Source organism: Pseudophryne corroboree, chromosome 4, assembly GCF_028390025.1.
Source record: "Pseudophryne corroboree isolate aPseCor3 chromosome 4, aPseCor3.hap2, whole genome shotgun sequence".
Taxonomy (NCBI): Eukaryota; Metazoa; Chordata; class Amphibia; order Anura; family Myobatrachidae; genus Pseudophryne; species Pseudophryne corroboree.
Window position 1 is genome coordinate 659,563,190 of NC_086447.1, and position 8,648 is coordinate 659,571,837.

An 8,648-nucleotide genomic window follows, 5' to 3' on the forward strand; every position below is an offset into this window, starting at 1 on the left:
CAAACCTCCGCAAACATCAAGCAGCTTGTATTCTGGACCTGAACTGCACTATAACGACTGAGGAAAGGGAACATCTGTTCCTACATGCCCAGCGTTTGTCGAAATGCACCAATCACACTGAAGCATTTTATAAGCTCTTACATAGAGTATACTTAACTCCAATTCGGTTGCATAAAATGAGCAATGATAACTCAAGTAACTGCTGGTGCGATTGTGGTAATGTCGGTTCCTTATTGCACATATTTTGGACATGCCCAGCTATTGCTAACCTCTGGACCTCCATATTTTCCCTGATATCTGAGGTTTTGGGCTATAGAGTGTCCCCTCATCCCAAATTGGCCCTCTTGCATATCTCTTCTGCTTACCTCACGAATACTCACAAAGTAGACGTGATTCCGCACCAGTATTCTGAAGGTTCCAAAGGACACTCTTTCTCTACATCCTGTTCCTATACAACCAGCACAAGCTCTGCTTGTATTAATAGGACCTAAAAGGTCAATGTACCAAGATGTTGAGAGGAGTATAGATCCTGATTGGTATTAGACCAATTGGATCTATGACATATCAAGAGAGACGGTACAGAAGGTAAGCAGAAGAGATGATTATAGAAGAAAATGGTGATCCTGCTGTTGGCTTGGAGTCGAGAAGGTCACGAATTACAACACCGGGTATTCTCTGGGGGTCACCCTCACAGATACTGACCCAGCCCACCACTGTTTTGCTTCCAAGATCAGACGAGATCGGGCTCTATCAGTGGGGTATGGTAGTAATTTTTCGGGCCTACTTGTGGCCGACTCACCAATGAGAGTGCACCTAAAATAAGGGGGGGAGGGAAGAAAAAAGAAAAGTGTGGGGTGGGGGAGACAGGAAAAATGGGCGGATCTGCTGTCTATGTTAGGCACAGGATGGACCTGTGGATCATGGATGAGAGTCCGCAGATGTATAAAGAAGAGAGGGAGGAAAGGAACAGGGGAGAGAGAGGGAAGAGGGAAGAGAAAACCAATTAAGGAAGATGACAGATATCCTCTGGTATCAAATACAAGATTGTCAGAATTGTCAGCAACTAGGAATAGGTCAAATTGACTGGCAATATTGGATACATTCCGTGGTCACTTAGATTCAGAACAATATATGGACAAAAATTAATATCACTACCAGAATGTCATCAAACAAAGTTAAAGTAATTAGACAAAGGCCAGATTCACTGGAAATTCTGCATAAAATTCCGTGATCACTCATATAGAGAGATAACCGCCTATACGTACTTAACTGGAGCAACAGAGCTATAATACCTGCCTATTATACAGATATCAAGGTAATTGACAATCAAAGTATGTTACAGTGTGCTCCTATTAGCAGTATAATAAATAGGTGGAAAAGCAAGCTTCTGCACATGCTAATTAATTGAATATAATTACTATTTTTAATTTTTAATTTTCTCCTCAGTGCTATTTTAAATGGAGCAACAGAGCTGTACTACCGGCCTATTATACAGATATCAGGGTAATTAACAAACAAGGTATGTTGAAGTGTGCTCCTATTAGCAGTGTAACACATAGGTGGAAAAGCAAGCTTCTGCGCATGCTGATTGATTGAATACAATTACCAACATGTTTTGAAAAAGGAAAAAAGGGAGAGAAGAAATAAGGAAAAAAATGGAAAAAGTGGGAAGAGGAGATGCAGAGAATTTCTTTTGAATAATTATTCTGGGTATAACAGTCATAGTCCAGATCCCTGGACTGCTCTATTTAGGGCCAGATATAGAAATTCTCAGGAAATGGATAGAGAAAAGTGTACCGGTCCCTGCCCAGGTCCCTGGGTCAGTCACTCAAATGACAGGGTGCAAAATGTACTCCTCAGGTCCTTAGTTCATGTTGAAATGATTCATGCTGGAATCCTGGGATAGGTCAGGCTGGAAAACGCGTTTCACCCGTCCTGCGGGCTTGTTCACTTCCAATGCTGCTGGTGTGGTGTGTAGATTAAGGTTTAAATACCTGTATAGGCAGTTATTAGCCAATAGCTGCCTTGGGCTGAAACACCTGATAATGAACATCAAACTCCGCTGTGTTCGCCGGAAGTGATGTATTTGGATCGGTTGCTAAGCAACCTATAGTTCGTACCTTATATAACTGATACATGAAAGAGGAGAAGAGGGTGTCAATAGGCTTCTGTATTGTTATTAAAAGGTCCTCGTTAGTACAGTGTGTTGATGTATTAAGGCCGCTGAGATAGCGGCTTGTCCGTACTCAGTACTCACATACCCGGACTCTGATGCGATACGTCATATCCGGCGGCATGTTCTAGCGTCGCGTTGCTAGGATACGGGGCGTCCTAGGCCGCCTAGGATGACGTGATCATTCCGGGGGAATCAGATGGGACGTTATGGTTGAAGCGTCCTGTCACCTAGCAACGGAGTGCACACAGGGCGTTAATTCTACCCTGCGGACGGGGCTGTTAGGAGGAAAACAAAAGGTGGGGAGAGAGCTAAAGTATTCGTGGGTGATCCTAGGAAATGGTAGATACAGGGAGTGATCTGATTATTGGTTACTATCAAAAATGAATGACAATTGAAAACTAGGTATAAAAAAAATAATAAGAAGGAAAATGCAAATTCTGTGATATATACTAGTATGACATGTAAAAATATTTACTCACGGAAGGATGATGGTAAGATTAATAATGGTAAAATGGAGATGAGAGTGATAAAAAAGATTGTGACCATTAGAATAGGGAGGAATGAAAGATGGGTGATTATAACTAGAGATATAGTGAAAATGAAAGTTTTTTTGTTTTAGTAAAATACCTAAATCACATAAGGTGTGTGTGTGTGGAAATATGTAATAGAAGGTGATGTGCAGCATATGCCGTGTAGTTAAACACGGATAGGCAGAGGGGAATAGATAATGGGTTATAAGAAGGGAAAGAAGGTGGTAAATGCGGTGGTGAAGCCCACCGTGGGGGTGAGAGTGATTATACTTATGATTGATTGTGAAAAATTAGAAAAACTGTACCAAAGGTGAAAAAGCTAGAAAATAAAGATAAACTTGTGAGTCAGTGTAATCGTAGTTGTAGGTGATTACGGGATTGCGTGTCCCGTCAATTTAATTGTGATTATATCCGGAGGAAGGAGGTGGAGGGGGGAAGGGAGGGAAGGGGGTGTATGAATGCTGAGGAATCAATTGTTAGAGGGAGAGGAGGGGGCGGGGGAAAAAGGGGAAGGAGGGGAGGGGGGGGAATTTTTTTTAATAATATGGGGGGGGCGGGGCTGTGAGGGGAGAAGGGGGGTTGGGAAAAGGGGGGGTTTGATTGGGGAAGGAGGGTGAAAGAAGGAAAAGAAAGGAGAAAAATGGGGGGGAGGGGGAAAAGGGAAGGGGGTTATGAAAAGGGGAAAGGGGGAGTGCTGTTGATGGATCGCTTCAGGTAGGTTACTGTGTACGTTCTATTGAGTGTAAGTGCTGTAGAGTGGTAGGTACAGTCATTGGGCTTTAAGACCTGACCATTTGCATTCGGATCATGCTTAAAGGAAGGCACTGTAATTTATGCTCTCATTGAGGCCCATTGGTTTATAAGTGTTCAATTTGAATATCCACTCAGTTTCTTTTTTTAACAGTTCTTTTGTCAAGTCCCCTCCTCTAATGCCTAACTGAACTTTTTCCAAGCCGAAGACTCTAAGATCTTTTTGAAAGTCTGTGTGGCAAGCATGAAAGTGCCTGGCGACCGATGTCAGTTTTCTCATTTGTGTTAGATCACTGGCAGCATTACGGCAGGTTCCCACATGTTCCAAGATCTGTTCCTTGAATTTCCGGGTCGTCATTCCAACATATCTCAAATTGCAGCTACATTCAATGCAGTAGATCAGACCTTGGGTGCTACAGTTGAAAAATTCTTTGATAAGTACTGGTTGCCCGTAACGATCTGTTATTGTATTGATTTTGGCTATCTGGGGACAGGCTTTGCAATGTCCACATGGAAAGGTGCCCCGCGAGGTGTTAGGCCTGATTGTTTTAGATTGAAAATGACTCTGTACAAGGAGGTCCTTGATGCTACCCGACCTCCTCCAGCTCATATGGATATTGGTATCTATCCATGGTGCCAGGGTTCCATCAAGTTGAAGTATAGGGAGATGTTTTTCAATTGCTTTTTTGATCTGTCTCCATTTCGGACAGAAAGTTCCAATGAATCTGATCTTGTCATCTTGTTTTTTTTGGGGTCTTGGTTGAGAAGATAAGAGTGTTTCTTGGTATCTTGTTTACTTCATTATATGCTCGTTTGAGAGACCTCTTGCTGTACCCTCTCTCGTGCAGCCGGCGAGACAGTTCCTGGCTTTTACATTTAAACACGGCATCTTCGGAACAATTTCTTCGGAGTCTGAGGAACTCCCCTTTCGGTATGTTCTCCACCGTTGGCGGGAAATGTGCACTAGTTTGGAACAACAGGCTGTTGGTGGATGTCTTTTTCCGGTAGAGTTCTGTAGACAGACTACCTGTGGTGGATTTGTAAATATTAATGTCAAGAAAGGCCACTTTTTCCTGATTGATGGTGTGTGTAAGCCTTATGTTGAGGTCGTTGTTATTGAGGAGCTGGATAAATTCCATTAGGAGATTCAGCTCCCCATCCCAGATGACAAAAATGTCATCTATATATCGGAGACATAGCATGACATGTTCCGTATATAGATCGTTGGTGTCAGTGAAAACGTACTTCTGCTCCCACCAGCCTAGAAACAAGTTAGCGTACGTAGGCGCACATGCTGCCCCCATGGCTGTCCCTCTGACCTGGAGGTAAAATTGTTCCTGAAATGTGAAATAGTTCTTTTCTAAAACGAAGGCGAGTAGCGAGTATAGAAAGTCACCAAAGTCTCCTCGTTCATTATTTTCCAGGAAGAACTTGGTCGCATTTAGGCCAGCCTTATGTTCGATGCTAGTATAAAGTGCCTCCACGTCCAAGGTCACCAAGAGGAAGCTGTCCTCAAATGTAATATTGTGGATCTTCCGGAGTAAGTCTGAAGTGTCTTGCAGATAAGAGGGTAATTGTAGGACATATCCGCGGAGATGTAGGTCAAGGAAACGGCTTGGCTGTTCAAGGAGACCCCCATTGCCTGGCATAATAGGTCTTCCGGGGGGTTTGTTTAAATCTTTGTGCGTTTTGGGTAGTAAATAGAAAGTGGGTGTTCTAGGGTTTTTCACGGAGAGGTAGGCATGTTCTTGTTTGGTGATGGTTCCTAACGATAGTGCCTCTCCAATAAGGTTGGTGTATTCATTCAAGAATCGGGTGGTTGGATTATTAAGTAGCCTTTTGTAGCATGCAGTTTGTTTCAATTGTCTCAATGCTTCTGTCACATACATGTCTACGGGCCAGAGCACTATGTTTCCCCCTTTGTCTGATGGCTTTATTATCACGTCTTTCCATTCTCTTATTTGTCTCAGTGCCTCTTTCTCATCAATGGACAGATTTTCAGGAAAGTAGTAGTATTTCTGGTCTCTTCGATATTTAATCAAATCAAATTCTTTTGAGACCATGTCCAGAAAAACCCGGATTTCCGGACTATTATTATCTGGTGGAAAAAATGTTGATTTGGCCCTACACTTTGGTCGGTCTCTGGGGCCAGCTGTCTGGTTCTGTTATGATTGTAGATCTTCTAAAATTTGTACCATTTCCAAATCTTCCATGTTCAAATTGGAATCTCCCTTGGCTTCCCCTGATCTAGATTTTAGATCACTAAAGAATTTCTTTAGGAGTAATTTTCTCCCAAAAAGTCGCAAGTCTTTTTCCCACAAAAACCGATCGAATGGTTTTGTGGGAGAGAAGGATAAACCCTTACTCAACACTTTCTTTTGTTCCGGGGAAATTGTTCTGTTGGATAAGTTGATGATTTGCAAATGATCAGTAGTAGATGGATTCAGCGTACCTTCCTCTGCCGTTCCGGATATCTCGAGGTTCTGGGTGTGTCCCAATGATTGTTTCTTCCCTTGTCTCTTCTTCCTCCCCCTCCTAGTCGGTCTATATTTCGAGTTCTGCCTCTTTGTTTCTGGCCTCGGCCTAAAAAATAGGGTGAGACCTCCTGATCGTCTGTATCATAAGATAAATGTGTATCTCTTATGGGTTCATTCCCTGAGTCGTCACTCATGGAGGACTCAAATTCTGAAAATGTGGAGTCTTCTGGCTGTCTCCTATCTCTGTTCCTGATAGGTCTCGAGTTCCATCTAAAAATATTACCCTGGGTAAAATCTTGTTTGTCCCTCTGAAGTTTGTTCCTTTTTCGGTCCTTAATACCACTCTCATGTGTTTCTAGGTCTTTTTTTATTTTTTCAAAAGTGGTTTGGTCTTTCTCCCATTTTTCAAGATTTTTACCCAGTTCTTCTATCTCTTTTTCGACTTGATCAAGGATAAGTGTGTCATGTTTGACCAATATGTGGAGTAGATCACTGGAACATTTAAGAAGAGCCGCCTCCCATTCGGCTTTGAGGCTAGCTGTTGCTAGAGGAAAAGACGGGAAGATTTTTGGTCTAAGACCCCTGGGTACTATTTTGTGTTTAATATAATTCTGCAGAGTAGTAGTATCCCAGGTTAAACGAATTCTTCTTTGTAATGTTTTATGAAGTTTAGACAGAGGATTTTTCCAGTCTATTGAGGTCCGGTCAGGATCCTCAATATCAGTAAAGAGGTCCTCAAAGTTTTCTGTGTTCCTACGTCTCAATAATTCAGACTTAAGTGAAAACGAGGTCATTGCTAAAAGCGTGGTGTCTAGCGGATATTGGGATAAGAATATAACAAGCCTAGGGAATAAGGTTCCCTAATTGGTAATATGAAGATAAGGAATTATAACCTAACCGTGTTGGAATCGGAAGCTGACCGGATGGTCAGAAAAACAGAGTATCTCACAAAGTAGACGTGATTCCGCACCAGTATTCTGAAGGTTCCAAAGGATAATGTATAATAGTGATAATACTACAGTACCAGAATAATATCTAATATACACGTATAATTTGTGTTGTAATTGTAGGGTCTGGTGGTGCACCCAGAGTCAGAAACAAACTAGGAAAAGAGAAAAATACAGAAGACTCTTGTGTGGGTGCACTCTTGTTTTATGTATTTGTTGATATGACGATATTAAAACATAACTTTTATTTACTAATTAATCTAAGAAAAAAGTCCACACTTATGTAATCCACCACAATTAATTCATTCTTGACAGTCTGTATTACTGCATACAATTATGATTCAGCCCACCGACTCCTCTGAGGGATACCATATCTGTTGATGTGGCTGATCAGACTGAACAGGTTGGGGTGTGTATAGACCACAACCAATGTTAAAAACTTTAAAGAGAATTGAAAATGTTCTGGTTAGTCTCTAATGGCAGACTTCAGGAGGGATGTAGACACTCTTTCTCTACATCCTGTTCCTATCCAACCAGCACAAGCTCTGCTTGTATTAATAGGACCTAAAAGGTCAATGTACCAAGATGTTGAGAGGAGTATAGATCCTGATTGGTATTAGACCAATTGGATCTATGACATATCAAGAGAGACGGTACAGAAGGTAAGCAGAAGAGATGATTATAGAAGAAAATGGTGATCCTGCTGTTGGCTTGGAGTCGAGAAGGTCACAAATTACAACACCGGGTATTCTCTGGGGGTCACCCTCACAGATACTGACCCAGCCCACCACTGTTTTGCTTCCAAGATCGGACGAGATCGGGCTCTATCAGTGGGGTATGGTAGTAATTTTTCGGGCCTACTTGTGGCCGACTCACCAATGAGAGTGCACCTAAAATAAGGGGGGGGGGGAGAAAAAAGAAAAGTGTGGGGTGGGGGAGACAGGAAAAATGGGCGGATCTACTGTCTATGTTAGGCACAGGATGGACCTGTGGATCATGGATGAGAGTCCGCAGATGTATAAAGAAGAGAGGGAGGAAAGGAACAGGGGAGAGAGAGGGAAGAGGGAAGAGAAAACTAATTAAGGAAGATGACAGATATCCTCTGGTATCAAATACAAGATTGTCAGAATTGTCAGCAACTAGGCATAGGTCAAATTGACTGGCAATATTGGATACATTCCGTGGTCACTTAGATTCAGAACAATATATGGACAAAAATTGATATCACTACCAGAATGTCATCAAACAAAGTTAAAGTAATTAGACAAAGGCCAGATTCACTGGAAATGCTGCATAAAATTCCGTGATCACTCATATAGAGAGATAACCGCCTATACGTACTTAACTGGAGCAACAGAGCTATAATACCTGCCTATTATACAGATATCAAGGTAATTGACAATCAAAGTATGTTACAGTGTGCTCCTATTAGCAGTATAATAAATAGGTGGAAAAGCAAGCTTCTGCACATGCTGATTAATTGAATACAAGTACTATTTTTAATTTTTAATTTTCTCCTCAGTGCTATTTTAAATGGAGCAACAGAGCTGTACTACCGGCCTATTATACAGATATCAGGGTAATTAACAAACAAGGTATGTTGAAGTGTGCTCCTATTAGCAGTGTAACACATAGGTGGAAAAGCAAGCTTCTGCGCATGCTGATTGATTGAATACAATTACCAACATGTTTTGAAAAAGGGAGAGAAGAAATAAGGAAAAAAATGGAAAAAGTGGGAAGAGGAGATGCAGAGAATTTCTTTTGAATA

The 8,648-nt window shown here is 41.7% G+C and overlaps 2 pseudogenes; both read right to left on the reverse strand.

The window, feature by feature from the left end:
* Window positions 1-653: 653 nt before the first annotated feature.
* LOC134912720 (5S ribosomal RNA) lies at window positions 654-772 on the reverse strand (annotated as a pseudogene).
* A 6,838-nt stretch (window positions 773-7,610) lies between these two features.
* LOC134912686 (5S ribosomal RNA) lies at window positions 7,611-7,729 on the reverse strand (annotated as a pseudogene).
* Between the last annotated feature and the right edge of the window lie 919 nt (window positions 7,730-8,648).